General features: G+C 42.3%; 1 protein-coding gene and 1 pseudogene across 2 annotated transcripts in view; one reads left to right on the plus strand and one right to left on the minus strand.

The window, feature by feature from the left end:
* LOC149174412 (nicotinamide adenine dinucleotide transporter 1, chloroplastic-like) overlaps positions 1-18082 on the minus strand; it is a 237082-nt gene that overhangs the window by 42187 nt on the left and 176813 nt on the right. The window lies entirely within an intron of this gene.
* On the plus strand, positions 1439-2302 carry LOC149174413 (3-isopropylmalate dehydratase small subunit 1 pseudogene; annotated as a pseudogene).

Consider the following 18082-nt stretch of genomic DNA (forward strand, 5'->3'; position numbering starts at 1 on the left):
GGATGCCTGAATTCAAGAAGAGCATGAAGGTACATGTCTGAGATGTACCTAACGAAAATCTTGTAAGGGGACCATTCCCCTCATGCGACCAACAGTTTTGGAACAACCCAAGGAGTTTGAGATTCATGATCAGGAATCTCATGTATACAGGTGGAAGAAAGCCCTTTATGGCTTGAAGCAAAACACCCTGTTATGAATACAATTCATAACAATTAAATAAATAAAATAAATATGAATATTAATTAGGTTAAATAGCCATTAAATTAAGTGAAAAGGCATGTCTAAAAGACATGCCCATTCACGAAAGGACACCTGCTTAGGTATATAAATGTGGGTCCTCATTGTAAACATTCATCATCTTATACATTTTATACATATTAATAAATTATTAATTTAAATACCTCATGTATTTTAACATATTAAGTCTTCAAGCTATCAGTTTTCTTGCTTCGGCCATATTTTTTATGTTTTAGTGGTATCAGAGCCATGGCACACAATATAATGATTCGAGTCTTTGAACGTTGTTCGCTGTGTAATGTGCCATTACTTCACGTCCTGAATGCGTTGAGCAGTTTAATGAAATTCAAGAAGCATTTCAGCATTTAGATAAATCATGTGCAGAAGTTAAAGTATGTCTAAAGGAAATCAATAATAAGGAAGATGGTAGCAAAAGTGAGGAAACAGAACAAGGTAAAGCAAGAGAAGAAGATGTTGACCAAAATGGTGATAATCAAAATGAAGATGCAATAAATGATATATTTGATGAAAATAAAGATGATAATCATTTGCAAAGTTGTTTTCTCCTTCCAAATGTTGATCGGCCTTCTATTGAGAATAATGATCTTGTCGAGTCTGTAAAATTGTCCTATGTTTCCAATGAGGGGGATGATAAAGTGGAGAAGGTTGGGACTGAATATGGAGGTTTAGAAGCAAAAACTATGTCTCAAATTAGCGATACTTTCACATTTGAGATTGGAACAAAGAATGTCCCCACTAGAGAGAGTATTTATGGCTCAGTGGATTTCACCCAGTCTGGTGAGATAGATAAAAATGTTGGATGTTGGAAACCCTTTCAAACTAGCCAGCCAAGCGAAGTGATTCAGAACAAGGCTTCTGCAACATGCCAAACTGGGAAAGATGAAGTTGAGGCATGTCAAAAACATGCAATAAATAAAATTAAGTCTGCAGTGCTTGATACAATTTCAATATTCCAGGAGGACGATTTTGTCCTTGCTGATGCGAAAGCCAAACCTGAATCTTCTTTGCAGTTGCTACCGATTACTGAGTATCGGGAAACAATAGTGTGGAGTGCGGTTTCTTTTGAAAATCAACCAAAAATGGCTTTGAGCAGCGTTGTCATTTTATTTATTGTCAAAGGTTCACAAGTGCATCTAATGAACCCTGGAACGACCGTGGTTCTACCGAACGCGAGGGTTACAATAATAAGGGGTTCAATACGACTTTTCTGTGGACTCTTATTTTCGGAAGCTCTTGGCACTCTTGCTCATAAGATGCCAATGGCGGTTATAAATGCTACACGGTCTTCATCGGTAAGCACAAATTTGACGCATTGTGCTGCAAGTACAAGCTCAAAGTTAGCTCTGCATCATACTCGACATATCTCACTGCATCTCTGCACAAAAATGCCCTAAACTTGCATTTTTCTACCCCACGAAAATACAGAATATCAACATACTCTATACCGAATCCCCCAAGAGCACTAGCATCTCAATCTTATGATGCACCCATAGAGCCAAACAAGAAAAATTTTCATGGAAAATTCTTTGTGGTAGACGACAACATAGACACTGATCAAATCATCCCAGCAAAATATTTAACCCTTCTGCCCTCCAATCCAGACGAATACAAAAAGTTGGGCAGTTATGCCATGATTGGCCTTCCTGCTAGATATGGTAGATTCATTGAAGATGGCCAGACTAAAACCCAATATTCCATTGTCATTGTTGGGGCCAATTTTGGATGTGGATCATCCAGAGAGCATGCCCCTGTGGCTCTTGGGGCAGCAGGAGTGAAGGCTGTAGTGGTGGAGTACTATGCCAGGATATTTTTCAGGAACTCTGTGGCCACTGGTGAGATCTATCCACTGGAGAGCGAGTGTCGTGTTTGCGACGAATGCAAAACTGGTGATATTGTCACTGTGGAGATTGAGGGAAATAAGCTTATCAATCACACCACTGGAAAGGAGTATGTATTGAAGCCTATCGGTGATGTCGGGCCTATGATTGATGCTAGTGGGATATTTGAATACGCTGCACACAACTGCCCATACGTTAAACAGTGAACATTGTGCAGGCCCGTGCTCCTTTAATCGGATAGCCGACAAACTGTCCACACAAACATTCAGTGTAAAATGCTACTATCGTCTCCCATCAAACGCCACCTCCTCGGGTCGAAAGACATGACGTGCTCGACAAATACGTTAAGTTAATATACATAGTGTATATTGTGGTTCGACACTATAACAAGCACCACATAATTTCGTTTCACAATAACTATATAATAGTTACAATATAGTAATTTAATTAATTTAATTTAACTATATTAAAAAAAAATCAATATAAAAATAACAAAAAATAATAATAATAATAATAATTGAGTTAATTAAAAAAAAATCCAAGGAAATAGTACTGATAAGCTACATGACGAATCGATGACCAGATTGTACACATCGAGACGACAGACACTAAGTGAAGAAAATTGCTGGCAATATAGCATTGAGGACAAAGCTTCTGAAGGAAGGGGCTGTGTTATGAATATAATTCATAACAATTAAATAAATAAAATAAATATAAATATTAATTAGGTTAAATCGTCATTGAATTAAGTGAAAAGGCAAGTCTAAAAGACATGCCCATTCATGAAAGGACACCTACTTAGGTATATAAATGTGGGTCCTCGTTGGAAACATTCATCATCTTATACATTTTATACATATTAATAAATTATTATTTTAAATACCTCGTGTATTTTAGCATATTAAGTCTTCAAGCTATCAGTTTTCTTGCTTCAGCCATAGTTTTTATGCTTCACACCCTAGGCGTAGTATGAGAGGATTGATAGCTGTCTGATGAAGCTGAGATTCACTAGGAGTGAAACCGATCCAAACCATGACCCGAAGGTTGTGGATGATAGACCTCTCATACCGGCACCTTATGAGGACGACCTATTTCTAACAGGTGCAGACCCTCTCACTTGAAGAAGTAAGAGGGAGTTGGATTCTGGATGTGAAATGGTAAACTACAAGCCCGTGACTACCTCAAGGATCTTAACTTTCAGAAGTTATATGGTAGTGATGTCGGACCAGATTTGGGAAATGCCTCTGAGTTTCATAAACTCATTCGCGTTGATGTTCTTGGTGAACTTCTGTCCGAACATATGTTTTGCAATTAGCATGGTTAGCTCATATTTGGTTGAGCCTCACTGGATTGGTGCCAAGAATCTTCTAAGATATCTTCGGGGCACAATCTCTCATGGATCGAGATACACTGTCAGAAATATGAAACTGCATGATTATTCGAATGCTGACTGGGCAGGCAGTGTGGAGGATCACTAGAGCTTCTTATAAGGGTCCTACATGTTGCATGCATTGAGCTCTAGGAGCTCTAGGGGGCTTGGGGTACTTACTGGAGCAACATACGACCACAAGGCGACTCACCCTCCTCTGGTGGTGCGCTAGGGGGCTTGGGGTACTTACTGGAGCAACATACGACCACAAGGCGACTCACCCTCCTCTGGTGGTGCGCTATGTACAAGATGACAGGTTCAACCTTCACCTGTGATACCCCGTGGCGACTGTGGAACAGGATGATTAGTTCTCTTGTGGGCTGCGATGATTAGTTCTCCCGTGGCAACTGTGGAACAAGATGATTAGTTCTCCTGTGGGCCGAGATGATTAGTTCTCTCATGGCAACTATGGAACGAGATTATTAGTTCTCTTGTGGGTCGGGATGATTAGTTCTCCCGTGGCAACTATGGAACAGGATGATTAGCTCTCCTGTGGGTTGGGATGATTAGTTCTCCCGTGCCTGTGGAACAGGATGATTAGTTCTCCTGTGTGCCGGGGTGATTAGTTCTCCCGTGGCGACTGTGGGGCAGGATGATTCGTTCTCCTATGGACAGGATGATTAGTTCTCCTGTCGAGGCATCCTACCCATGCAGTCTGGGACTCATGGGAAGTACCTCTCATCTGATCAATGAGCAGGGAAATGGGGTTAGGGACCATAGTAGTACTATCGATGGACGCATCGTCATATCTACCGTACTCCCTATGCTAGGATGACCTCCATTGATCTGGGATCAATGAAACTGATCTAGGATCAGTATGAGTGGTTTGAGACACTCTCGTGTGATATTGATCTGGGATCAATAAAACTGACTTTGTGTCAGTAAGAGAGATGTGACACACTCTCTTCAGATGAAACTGACTTCAGGTCAGTAGAAAATGGTATGAAACATTCTTGATCAATTCTTCTTCTTCATGGTTTAGCAGAGCAGTGCAGGGCACTAATGGCAAAGATAGTAAAGTCGAACATATGGATCAACGGATGGAGTTCTCCCTAGTTGAGAGGGAGTGTTAAAATTGGCAACTAGGGCCAAACTCCATGTGGGTCATATTATTAATGAAAGCTAATATTTTTCTTGGATCCCTCTCATCAAAAGGTGTAGGATTGATCTAAAGATCATCCGATTCCGAAGATTTGAATTTATTTCTGTTATGGGACAATTCGTCAAGGTCGGCTAGCAACCAAATAAACCCCACTTGTGCTCAACGTTTTATTATAAATAGAGGTGGCCTTCAAGTCATTTCAACACACTTGGGATCTCTTCCTCTCTACTTGTCTTTGGGTTTTAGTAGGAGGAGAGATCCTAAGGGATAACGCTGCCCTAATCCGGAGGGCAGAAGCCGAAACTACAGGGAATAGCCGGAATTGCCAGGATTGCCGGAACTGCCGCGAACAGCCGGAACTGCCGAAACTGCTGGAACTACCGGGAAAAGCCGAAACTGTCAAAATTGCCGAGAAAAGTCGAAAATGCCGGAATAGCCGGAATAGCCGGAATTGTCGGAACTACAAGGAAAAGCCGAAACTACTGGAACTATCGGGAATAGACGGAATTGTCGGAACTGCTAGAACTGCCGGGAACTGTTGGGAAAAGCTGGAACTGCTAGAACTGCCGGGAATAGACAGAATTGTCGGAAATAGCTGGAATTGCCAAAACTGCTGGAACTGTCGGGAATAGTTGGAATTGTCGGGAATAGTTGGAATTGTCGAAACTGTCGGGAACAGCCAGAATTACTAAAACTGTCGAGAACTGTCGGGAACTACCGGAATTGTTGAGAAAAGCCGGAACTGCTAGCACTGCCGGGAATAGCTGGAATTGCCGAGAATAGCTGGAACTGTCGGAACTGCCCGAAAAAACCGGAATTGCCGAAACTGTCAGAACTCCCGAGAACTGCCGGAACAGCCGCGAAGGTTGACGCAAAGGGCAGAAGCCGAAACTGCTGGGAACAACCTGTTAAAATTGGCAACTAGGGCCAAACTCCATGTCGGTCACCTTATTCATGGCTGATGGTATTTTTCCTAGATTCCTCTCGTCGAGAGGTGTACGGTTGATCTAAAGATCATTTGATTCCGATAAGTATTTATGGAGATATGAATTTATTTTGATTATTAACAAACTATCAAAGTCAGCGAGCAACTTATGTAGGCTCAGACACCCAACAAAGACATCTATTAACCTTCAATGTTTGGATATAAATACAGGATGACTCCTCCTCATTTAGTCACTCACTTCTCATCATATCTCTCTCTCCTACGCAAGAAAAGAGTCTCTTCTCTCTCCTGCGTAGAAAGGCTCTCTCTCTCACCCGAGCCGAAACAGATCGTTCGAAGTCTAGGACTGATGCATGGAGAAGTCTTGGACTGGTGCGCGGCGAAGTCTTGGACTGGTGGACGGCGAAGTCTTGGACTGATACGCGGCGAAGTCTTGGATTGGTGCACGGCGAAGTCTTGGACTGATGCAGGGCGAAGTCTTAGACTGGTGCACGGCGAAGTCTTGGACTGGTGCACGGCGAAGTCTTGGACTAGCGCACGGTGAACGACTCACCAGTGGAGACTTGACGAATTTGATCTAGGTTTTTCTGTTGCTGATATAAATCAGATCTTTGTACTATTTCTCTCTGCTGAATTATTGAAGATAAAAGAAGATTTGATCAAAGGGTTTCCCCATATTGGGGTTTGTCCCTAGCTAGCCGCCACATCTTGTGTCTCTTGTCTTGGCTTGTTTTCTGTTGATCGTTTAAATGTTCTATCTGCACTTTACTTAATGTACATGTGATTGCTAATTTGTGGATATAATAAGAAAGACAAGTAAACTGCTCTAAGCCTAGAACATACCATAACTTAACATGGTATCAGAGCTGAGGTGAAGACAAAGCCCAAGCAAGAGAAAGAGCAATCACCAAAGAGAAGGTTGGCAAGGCTATCTGAAAGAAATCATGGGGTGCTCAACACACTTCCCTGCTGGAGACAAACTCCGTGAGAAGTCTGACTATCACAGATGGAAGATGTCTCTCAATCTAACATTAGAAGAACAGGAAGTGTTGGACCATGTGAGAGGCGGAATTGTTAAGCCTTCATCAAATGCATCTGTTGTTGCTAGGAACAAATGGACCAAGGGAGAAGTCAAAGCAAAGAAGATCATTCGGGACTCTGTCAACAAACGCTTGGTGGCCTATGTTTCTAAGCTGAACACCTCCGAGGAAATCTATGATAGACTGGTGAGTTTATTTAAAGTTAATGATGCAAATCAAGTCTTGTTTCTTAGAAATAAGCTGAAGGAAATTAAGAAGGGCAAAGATGAGAGTATGCAAGCATACTTCTTAAGAATCACCGAGATCAAGAACGATCTCCTATCTATTGGGAAAGTAATTCCTGACAGGGAAATGACACTCACCACTCTTGGAGGACTACCATCTGAATGGTATATATTCAGGGCTACTCTTCTCAACAATAACGTAAGCCCTGGATTTGAGGAATTAATGGTCAGATACATTCAAGAAGAAACAAGGATGGAAGAGCAAGAAATACCCATACTTAAAGGTCATCCCTCTGCCTTTTCTTCTCATACTAAAAGAAGAAACAATTCCGGGGCTAAATTCAAAGGAAAGGCTGGACCAAAGGGTGGAAGAAAAGGACGATGTTACAATTGCAATAAAACGGGTCACTATGCAAGGGAGTGCCCTGATAAAAGGGACTCACATCGGGACAATGATCAAAATCCCTCTCAAAGCAATCAAAGGAATGGCAAGTCAAATGGTAGAGGTAAAAGAAGTCCCAGAAATCAAGAGGACAACCATTCAAGAAGGCAAGAAATTCCAAGTATGAATTTAACATTGTTGACAATAAACAAGATGAATCTTATCTACCAGCTGCTCTATCTACTACTGCTCCCCCAGACTCGCTGGGAAATTGGCTTATTGATAGTGGTGCCCCAAGGCATTTCACTGGTTACAAAGAAGCTCTCTATAATCTGGTAGAAAAAGAAACCAACCTGGAAATTGTTTTTGGAGACAATTCAAAATATCCCGTGAAAGGCGTAGGAAATGTCACTCTTCAACTAAATCAGGGTAATACCATCCACTTACAAGATGTATTATATTACCTGATCTCAAAAAGAACCTGGTGTCCATTTCGGCAATGGAAGACAAAGGCTACAAGGTGGCTTTCAGCGATGGCAAGGTACGTGTACGGAAAAAGAACTTTAAAGTTGCTTTTACTCTTGGGTTTCGAGTTGATTCATTATATCAGGACGGAGGAAGTCCGTTGGGTGTCATGACTTGTGACACGTTTCTTCAATCCGAATTATGGCATCGAAGGTTTGCTCACCTTCATTATAAAGCTCTACCTGATGTAAGAAAAATGGTAACTGGGATGCCCGAGTTCATATTAGAGCAAGAAGGTGTATGTCCAAGATGTGCCCAAGGGAAGCTCAAAAGGGGACCATTCCCTTCAAGCCAAAGCAAGACCTCCGATATATTGCAGTTGGTTCACTCAAACATATCCGGTATGATGCATGTGAACTCTTTGGGAGGATATTTATATTACCTCACTTCTACAGATGATTATTCTCGCAAGACTTGGATATATTTCTTCAAAAAGAAGGATGAAGTGTTCTCCTAGTTTCGACACTTCAAAGCCTTGATCGAGAATCAAACCGAAAAGAAGATCAAGATCCTAAGGACAGATAATGGGACTGAATATGAATCCAATCAGTTTCATGACTTTTGCAAAGAGGTTGGCATTAAGAGGGAGACCACAACACCCTATACTCCTGAGCAGAATGGTGTGGCGGAAAGGAAGAATCGTACGATTGTGGAAGTTGTCTGTGCTATGCTCCATGATCAAAGACTTCCAAAGTTTCTATGGGCCGAAGCTGTGAACACCGCTATATATGTACAAAACCGATGGCCTCATCAAGCATTGGGTTCCAAAACTCCTGAAGAAATGTTCACCGCTGGTCAAAGGGAAGTCGAGATTAGTCATGATGTCACCTTTGATGAAGATATGGCCCTTAGCAAGGTGGACAATCTTCCTACTTTGAGGAACACTCAAGAAGCTGACACCAGGGAACCGAAAGAAAAAGAAGAGGATACAATGCCCGATGTGGAAGAACCCTGGATCCTATTGATCCTCCTCCGCCTGAGCCCTCCTCTTCAAGGAAGAGGCCTTCATGGCTTAGGGGGACACTTGATGATGCTGAAGGACACACAGCACCCCGAGGAACCTTCTGTGAAAGTAAGAAACTAAACAGGTATCAGGGATACCTGACCATCATGAGCACGATCATCCAAAATGAGCCTTCATCATTCACAGATGTCGTCAAGCATCAAGTATGGAAGGATGCTATGACTGAAGAATATGAGTCTATTATGAAGAACAATGTCTGGGATGTAGTCCCCAGACCCCAGGACAAGGCAGTTGTCACTTCAAAATGGCTTTACAAGATAAAGCATGCAGTTGATGGAAGTGCGGAAAAGTATAAGGCTCGTTTTATCGCTCGTGGCTTCTCCTAGAAGGAAGGTATAGACTATGACGAGATATTTGCACCTGTTGCCCGATATACCACCATCTGCTCGATCATAGCCCTTGCTGCTTCATAAGGATGGAACCTACATCAGATGGATGTCAAGACTGAGTTCTTACAGGGTTCGATCAAAGAAGAGGTCTATGTGATGCAACCCGAAGGATTTGAGATTCATGATCGAGAATCTCATGTGTGCAGGTTGAAGAAGGCCCTCAATGGGCTAAAGCAAGCACCCTGAGCATGGTATGAGAGGATCGATAGCTACTTGATGAAGCTGGAATTCACTAGGAGTGAAGCCGACCCCAACCTTTACTTTAAGGTTATAGATGACAAGCCTCTCATACTGGTGCTATATGTTGACGACCTCTTTTTAACAGGTGCAGACCCTCTCATTCATGAATGTAAGAGGGAGTTGGCTTCTAAGTTCGAGATGAAAGACCTAGGACTTATGCACTATTTCCTAGGACTGGAAGTCTAGCAGAAACCAGGGGAGATTTTCCTATCTCAAGGAGAATATGTGGTGAAAATATTAGAGAGATTCGACATGGTGGACTACAAGCCCGTAACCACCCCGATGGAGCTTGACTTCAAGAAGTTAAGCGGTAGTGATGCTGGACCTGTTTTACGAAATAGCACCGAGTATCATCAACTCGTCGGAGCATTGATGTTCCTAGTAAACTCCCATCCAGATATATGCTTTGCAGTCAGCACATGGTTGAACCTCACCACATACATTGGATTGGTACCACGAATCTGCTGAGATATCTTCGTGGCACAATTACTTATGGGTTAAGATACATTGCTGGAAATGTGAGACTACTTGGATATACTGACGCTGATTAGGCAAGCAATGTGGTGGATCGTAAGAGCACTTCCGGGTGTTGTTTCTCCTTGTGATCTGCTTCGATATCCTGGATGAGCAGGAAGCAGAAGTCTATGGCTTTGAGCACCGCCGAGGTAGAGTACATTGCTCCTAGCATGGCCTCCTGTGAAGCAGTCTAGTTATGAAAGCTCTTCAGTGAGTTGTATGGCTTTACATAGGATACCATCGTGATCCTATGTGACAACCAGAGCGGGATTCGTTTATCAGAGAATCCAGTATTCCATGATCGCTCCAAGCATATCGATATCAGGTACTTCTATATTTGTGACATGGTGCAGCGGGGAGCTATAAGGCTCCAACATTACAGATGAACAAGTTGCCAACATTTTGACAAAGCCGCTAGGAAAGGTCAAATTTCTGACTTTCAAAGAACGACTTGGAGTCATTCAAAGACCCTCTTTTAAGGGTCAAGTATGATGTACTGAGCTTTGGGAGCTCCAGGGGGGGCGCAGGGTACTTCTTGGAGCAACATATGACCACAGGGTAGCTCACCATCCCCTGTTGGTGCACTTTGTACAGGGTAAAAGGTTCAATTTTCCCTTGACACCCCGTGGCGAATGGAACAAGATGATTAGTTCTCCTGTGGACCAGGATGATTTGTTCTCCATGGTGATTGTGGAACAGGATGATTCATTCTCTTGTAGGCCAACATGATTAGTTCTCTATGGCATCCACTGGACAAGATGATTCGTTCTCCTGTGGACAAGATGATTAGTTCTCCTATCGAGGCATCCTACCCATGCAATCTGGGACTCATGGGAAGTACCTCTCATCTGATCAATGAGCAGGGAAATGAAGATAGGGACCATAGTAGTTCTATCAATGGACGCATCGTTCTATCTACCGTACTCCCTATGTTAGGATGACCTCCTTTGATCTGGGATCAATGATACTGGTTTGGGACCAGTGAGAGTGGTACACCCTCTGAAACTGACTTGGAGAACACACTGAGTTGATCAAGAATTCGATTAACTGGGGCAGGGCTTGATGAGGAAATCGAAGGAGTGATCAGAGTTGCAGCTGAGGGGCACTGAATGCAGTAGCAGAGAGGCAGAGATAGTACTGCGAGCATCAACGCAGAAGCTGGGAGGAGGTTGACACATAACTAGCTAGAGGCCACGCAGACGTAGCCAGAGGCCACGCAGAGGCAGCCAAGAGCTACGCAGAACCTGAGGAGGGCCAGCCTGGGAGACGCAGAGGCTCCAGAGGCTGACGCAGACCCTAGAGGTTGACGCTAGGAGATTTCGTGGGGCAGATTGGGGCTGATATCTGTCTCCCACTGAAAGGTACTACTGTCGCGGACATTCTTTGTTGGGTGAGCCATTTCTGGCACCCAGATTGTATTCTGAAACTACTTAATAATAAAACCCTCAGATAGTTGCACTGGTTTTCCCACATTGGGTTTTTCCGGGGGACATTAGTCCAAAAATAATGGTGTCACTTGTGTGCTTGTTTTTCCTTCAATTGATGATCTGTATGTGTTGAGATTGTACTTGTATTTATTTTCAGTAGTTACACAGTAAATAACTTGTTAATTAACAGAACAAGTAGGAAGAAATAAATCAGAAAGTACAGGAAGGATTTCTAACAGTTAGATTTAGAAATTCCAACATGGTATCGGAGTGTGGTTGCAGATCACAGGATAACTGAGGGCATCCGTCGAGCAGAGCAGTAGCAGCAGAAACAACGGTCCCAAGTGACAGAAGTTGTTCCTAGTGGAAAAGCAGCAAGGAAGGAGTGACAAAGTGCCTACGTCATCAAGTTTGAGTTGGGAGAAGGATCAACGCAGTGGCAAAAAAGAGGAGACCTGACCTACGCAGTGCCCGGTCATCTTTCTCAGTCTGGAAGGATTGACGCCCGTGGCTAGGAGGTGTGGATTTTGCTGGTGCGGGGATTGTGCAGAGTCTAGAGGCTCTAACCTTCAGTTTCTTGGGGCATAGGAGGCTATGGAGAAGTTGCGGAGTGAAGTTGGTGGGGTACTGTGGTCAGAACAGTACCTAACAAGGCAAGACCAAGAAGGAGGGAGTTGCTAGCGAGGATTTCTAGCCAAGAAATCCAGATCAGTGGTGCAATTGCACTAACGATCGAAGTGGGGGCATCTCGACATTTGGCAGAGGGGTTTCCAATAAGGAAATCGAGGCTCAGAGGGAGTCACATTGAGAACTTCCATAAGGGAATTAGAGGAGCAACGAATTGGCATTCAACGGGGTAAGAGAACAGGACAGACTGGTTGAAGCCTCAAACTTTGTAGTCTAGAAGGCCAGAATCTTGTCCGTTCTAGACAGGAATCGTCTCAAGCACTTCGCCTTGAAGACGATAGCGATCTTAGTTGACCTAGTTGAGAACAACAAGTATGAGGAAGCAATGGCGAGGGCCAAGAGCATCATCCTTGACAGGGTCAAGGACCATGTAGTACCACATATTGCCGAAAAGGAAATGACAAATGTGATGTGGGAGGCCCTGACGAAATTGTATCGGCATACTTCCATGCAGAGGACGATGCTACTAAAAAATCAGCGGCGGTCATACCAAATGCAGAAGGGAGAACAGATCGACACCTTCCTCGATCAATTGAAAGAGATCTGGGATCAGCTGACTTCCATAGGGGCCACGCCGGATCAAGAATTGATGGTGAGGATAGACCTGAATGCAATCGAAAATTGAAAATTCAATATATAACATTTATCATCATTGATCACAAAAGTTGTACTTGTAAGCTAAGTTTAACCATTACAAGAAGTAATATCTTAGATATTTCTAAGTCCTAACTTCTAACTATTAACATGATATGAAATGTTATAAATTTATAAAATGAAACATGAATAATGAAATGAAATGAAACAACTTTAGTCTTTCACGAAGCATCATATTCATAATTCACAATCAAATTGCCAAGGCCCAACTTCAAACTTCAAATTTTCATTGTCACGGTGATATATTGTTTACAAAAAATATCATTATGATATGAAAGAGTCAAGGGTCAAGAGTCAAGGGCTCAAAACTCAACAGTTATGAAAACTAATGTCTAATAGAAAATAAAAAAGACAAGTAAACTGTAAATCTACATGTGGCCCTTGCCACGAGAGTCTCCAGGAGTATAAGCAGGTCGTGGTGGTCTTCTAGGAGTCTCCCGCACAGACCGACGACCAGAACTAGAACCTCCACGTGAGGGTGTAGATGGAGGTGGCGACAGCAAAGGAACAAGACTCGGACCTCGAGCACTACAACTGGATGGTGGAGGTGGAGGTGGCATCACTGCTGCAGCTGCTTCATCTTCATCCCTTACAAGTTCCTCTTCCAGTTCTTCAAGATGTACAATGTCATCCTCCAAATTGTCATCCTCTGGGTGATTGTCCCAAATTTTATATGTGGGATCCTCATAAGCCCGATCGCAGTAAGGACTCAACAACCTCAAGTTGTAGTGCACATAAACCAAGCTTTCTGCTCGGTTTTCATTGAGTCTGTTTCTTCTCACATTATGTATGAAGCTGTAGGTGCTCTAACACCTCTCTGCAGAAGAAGTATTTACAACCTGTGAAAGAACTTTTTTTGCCAATTTTGGCAAAAGTCCCTGGCCGCCATATGTTTCCCACCATGTGAGAGTATCAAATCTATCTCTGTTGTCCATTGCATGGAAGTTGCCATACAAACCAATGCCATTGAAGTATTTGCCTATTTCAAGGCGCACAGCTGCACATTCCTCCCTGTCAGGTATCAACTTTTTTAATGCTTCTAGATATCCTCTAGTTACCTCTGCATCTAAATGGGGTTTGGTCCTAATCCCACCCCCCTGGTGCAGGTTGGCCCAACCAAGATGTAGAGTAGTATTTTGGCGTAAGGGTATACGCCAAGCAATGTAGTGGAATATTAAGTCTATTCCACTGTTCACACACACAATCGTGAATCAGATTGTACATGTCGGGATCTCTGTTATGAACAATATCTTTTATTTGCCCCAACATGGTATCCATCTGCTCATACACCTCGCCAATCACTGTTTTGTCTGTATCTGCAAACCGAATCATGTGATAAATGGGCTTGGTGAAATCCAATACTTGCCTCACACTTGTCCAAAACTGACCATCAAGAGCGGCCTCCTCCACCAGTTCAAAACCTCGCCTGTCAGCTACATTTGTAGCCCTTTCCTTTAATACCTGCCAATGTGGACTTGATACCATGCTAGCTAATGAGCCTCTTACCTTCAAAAGGCGTCTGAAGGTGAGGTAATAGCTACCAAATCTGGTCTTCGCAATCTTCAACAACTCCAATATCGAGTGACTGCAGAAAAGACCATGGGTATTGCTATGATTTGTAATAAATTTTATCATTTGTTTGTCTTTCTTGTACAAATCACCAATCCATTGGTATTGTGCATTTTTGTTTTTGACAACATCATGCATCAGAAGGTTCAATGTGTGAACCAAACATGCAGACCAAAATATGTTGGGGTATTTATCCTCAATAATTGCTCCCGCTGCCTTACAATTAGGATCATTATCAGTGATGACTTGGATGACATTGTATGGCCCAATACGGTCAATTGTTTCAAGTAATGCTTCTGCAATGTTGATGGCGGTCCTGAACTTGTCTGAGTAATCATGTGCAGTTAGAAAGATGGGACCACTAACAGACACAGCAAAAACACTTATCAATGGCTTGCCTTTTACATTTGTCCATCCATCAGATACAATGGACACCCCATGGTCAGTCCAAGAACTTGTCATTCTATTCAAAGAATGTGATATTTTTGCTTTTTCATGATCAAGGCCAACGGTTCTTGCCTTGTCATACCGAGGGCTCTTGTATCCTTTAGGGGCATCACTTATGGCAGAAACCATTTCGTGCCAATAAGGTGAGCAAAGAACATTGAATGGTATCCCACATGCATAGAGAAACCTATAAACCTTTGAATCCACATCATTCCTACACCCCTCATCAAGGAAATCTGATATGGTTCTACACCTTAAAGCTAATGACCCTGTGCCTCCATATCCACTGCCTTGGGAGGATGCTGAAGGAGTTCTTTGTGATTGTGAGCTTGGTTCAAAGAAACCCCTTGATTTTTTTGACTTGTATTGGGCTTCTTCCTCTTCCCTTATGTATTTGGCTCTCTCTGCTGCTGACACCGCTGGACAAGTTTTGATTCCTATTTGTTTGTCTCCATCCCATGGCCTTTTCCCGTAGAGGTGTCTTCTAGCATGGGTGTATGAACCTGTGTAATCATTGTTGCAATGGGGGCAATGAAATTTAGTGGTTCCACCCCCTCTCCCTATTTCAGCCCTGTTAACATATTTCCACAATGGGGTTTGGTCTTGTTTAGTTTTTTTAGGGTCATGTTCACCCTCCTCTAGCTCCTCCTCACCGGGGTTTTCATCAATTCGACTTTCTCCAGCTTCTTCATTCCCCTCTTCAGTTTGGCCCCTCTGTTTCCTACTCTCCAGCACCATAATAACCATAAAAGGGACCAAGAAGAGGAAAATGCCAAGAAATATAGGCAGGTCCATGGTGTTTGATATTTGTAGGCTTTTGAATCTGCAAATTAATTTAATTTATTTAGATTAATAAATTTAATTTAGATTCATGATTTTTAAACTAAATAAGGTTAATAAACTAAATAAATTAAATTAAACTAACTATATTACTACCTAACTAAATTAAACTAACTAAACTAACTAAATTACTAAGTTACTTACCTCTTTGCAGGCTTGCTCCTTGCTCCTCGGCGCTTGCTCCTCGCTTCTCCTCGCTCCTTTGCTCTTGCTCTCCAGCTCTTCTCAACTCATTCAAGTGATAATGAAATGTTTTTTGGCCCATTGGGCTTTTAAAACAATTTTTTTTTAAATTGATAATTTTTTGGGTCCACGGACTTTTTTTTCGTCGGAACGCTCCCGGCGCATCCCTATTCGCTCCCGGAGCGATTTTTTAAAGGTCGGGAGCAGTCGGGAGCGATCGCTCCCGGGCTTTTAATTTCGCTCCAGGAGCGACGAGAGCGACGCTCCCAACAGCGCTCCCAAAATTGGTAGGGAGCGAAATTTTTTTAATCGGAAGCGCGCTCCAGAGCCGCTCCCGCCCGGAGCGCGGTTTGGGAGCGGGTTCGGGGGGGCGCGCTCCCCCGCAACTCTGGGCTTGGCTATCCTGATGCCCTTGCTCCTGTCTCTTCATGGATCTACTCTGCTTCCCCTTGGCTTCATATCATCATCTAGTATCTAGAATATTGCCATATTGACATCAATGACAACCTAGGTCAACAGCATCTCATTGAGTGGTGGTATAATTCTACTTATCATACGTCAGCAAAAAGGACTCCATTCCAAGCTTTGTATGGGTACGAACCTTCGAAATGGATGGATCTAGCTACTGTCCAGACAAATCTACCAGCTGTTAAAAACCAACTAGAAGGAACCCAAAAAATCGTCCAAACCCTAAAAGAAAATTTAAATAATGCAAGAGACTGTATGAAGCAACAAGTTGACCGAACTAGAACCAAGAGAGAATTTGAAGTTGGAGAATGGGTATTTGTCAAGCTCCAGCCATACAAACAATTGTCCTCGAAACAAAAAGGAAAAAATAAATTGGCAACGAAGTTTACGGACCATACCAGATCAACAAAAAGATCAGCGAAGTTGCATATAGTTTAAGCCTTTCGGATAAAAGTCGAGTTCACGTCTTCCATGTATCCTTCCTTAAAAGGGCATTGGGCAACCATCAATCAGCACAAACAACGCTTCCATCCTTCGATGATGAAGGGTCATTTTAGAACCAGAAGGTATCATATCCACCAGAGAAAAGAAGCTTCAATCTCGTGTAATCATGGAATACTTGATCAAGTGGAAGGACTTACCAAAAGAAAAAGCTTCTTGGGAGACTGAAGCATTTCGTCAACAACATCTGCCGTTACGTATGCTTTGAGGACAAAGCATTTTTTTGGGAGGAAGGCAATGTAATATAAAAATTAGTTAATTAAGTAGTTATTAGGCAAAGGGCATGATCAAAGATCATGCCCATTCACCAAGAGGCACCCAAGGCAATATAAAGTCAGGGGCCTCCCACAAATTGTAATCATCTTCTATCTGTTTTAATAATAATAAATATGAATTTGTTGAATATCTGAGTTTTTTTGTGCCAACAAGAGGCCACATCCAGATGGCCTTGTGAAGATACCACCAATTTACTCTCATCAAACAAAAGACTATGCATGAGAATGACAATTACCTCGAAGTACCTGAGCAACAATGATAGTAGTAACGATGCAGCAAAACTAGCAAACTTGGCTTGAGGAATGAACATATGCAAGCAAGTATTGTCATTGAAAAGTATAGGGCTGCCTAAGCCAAGAAGACAAATAGTCCCCATGTTAGTCCTTTGCAGGCACTATTAAATCTGAAGAAGATTATTTTGAGGTCACTTGTTATAACAAATTGAACATTGAATCCACTTGGCTCAAGTGTCTTGATCTGTTAAGGGATAGAGTTTAGATTTGGAAAAAAATCATTCACACTGCAAAAGAGGCTAAGTTCCACATCAGTCTTGGAGACCGAAATTTTCTTGAAAAATGAGGACAAATTATTACTATTATTGCATTGATTTTGAAGAGGCCCAAAATACTTGAAAGGTTGTCATTTCCAGAATAAGAGATTGTCCCCACTATAATAGTTTAAAAGGCGTCGAAATTAATCATCTCTATGAACAAATTATATGGATAGAAATTGCTAAAGACTCTAAAGGAAATCAGAACCTTGCTGAGACCTCTTGAAGATTATTCTTGATGAAGCTAGTTCTCTTATGTAATATCCTTGATTATTTAATGACATGATGGACTTCATAATGGACATTTGGATACGAAAAAGAGAATTTGCATTTGCTCGACTTGCAAAAGGTGTAAACGAGAATTGCAAATTTAGGGTTTGTGAATCCTACAAGACTTGAAGTCTTGATGAGAAAGCCCTAGGGTTTATGGATAAAACCTTAGATTTGGACCTAGATCGATGATTCTGTTGCATGAAGACACCCTAGCAAAGGAAGGAAAGAAAAGCAACATGCTAATAATAAGGACAAGGATGATGAGTTTGTAAGATGGCAAGGATCAAGAGGGAG

Source organism: Pinus tabuliformis, chromosome 4_1 (genome assembly GCF_031772625.1).
Source record: "Pinus tabuliformis cultivar Carrire ecotype Pingquan chromosome 4_1, CPIR1, whole genome shotgun sequence".
Lineage (NCBI taxonomy): Eukaryota > Viridiplantae > Streptophyta > Pinopsida > Pinales > Pinaceae > Pinus > Pinus tabuliformis.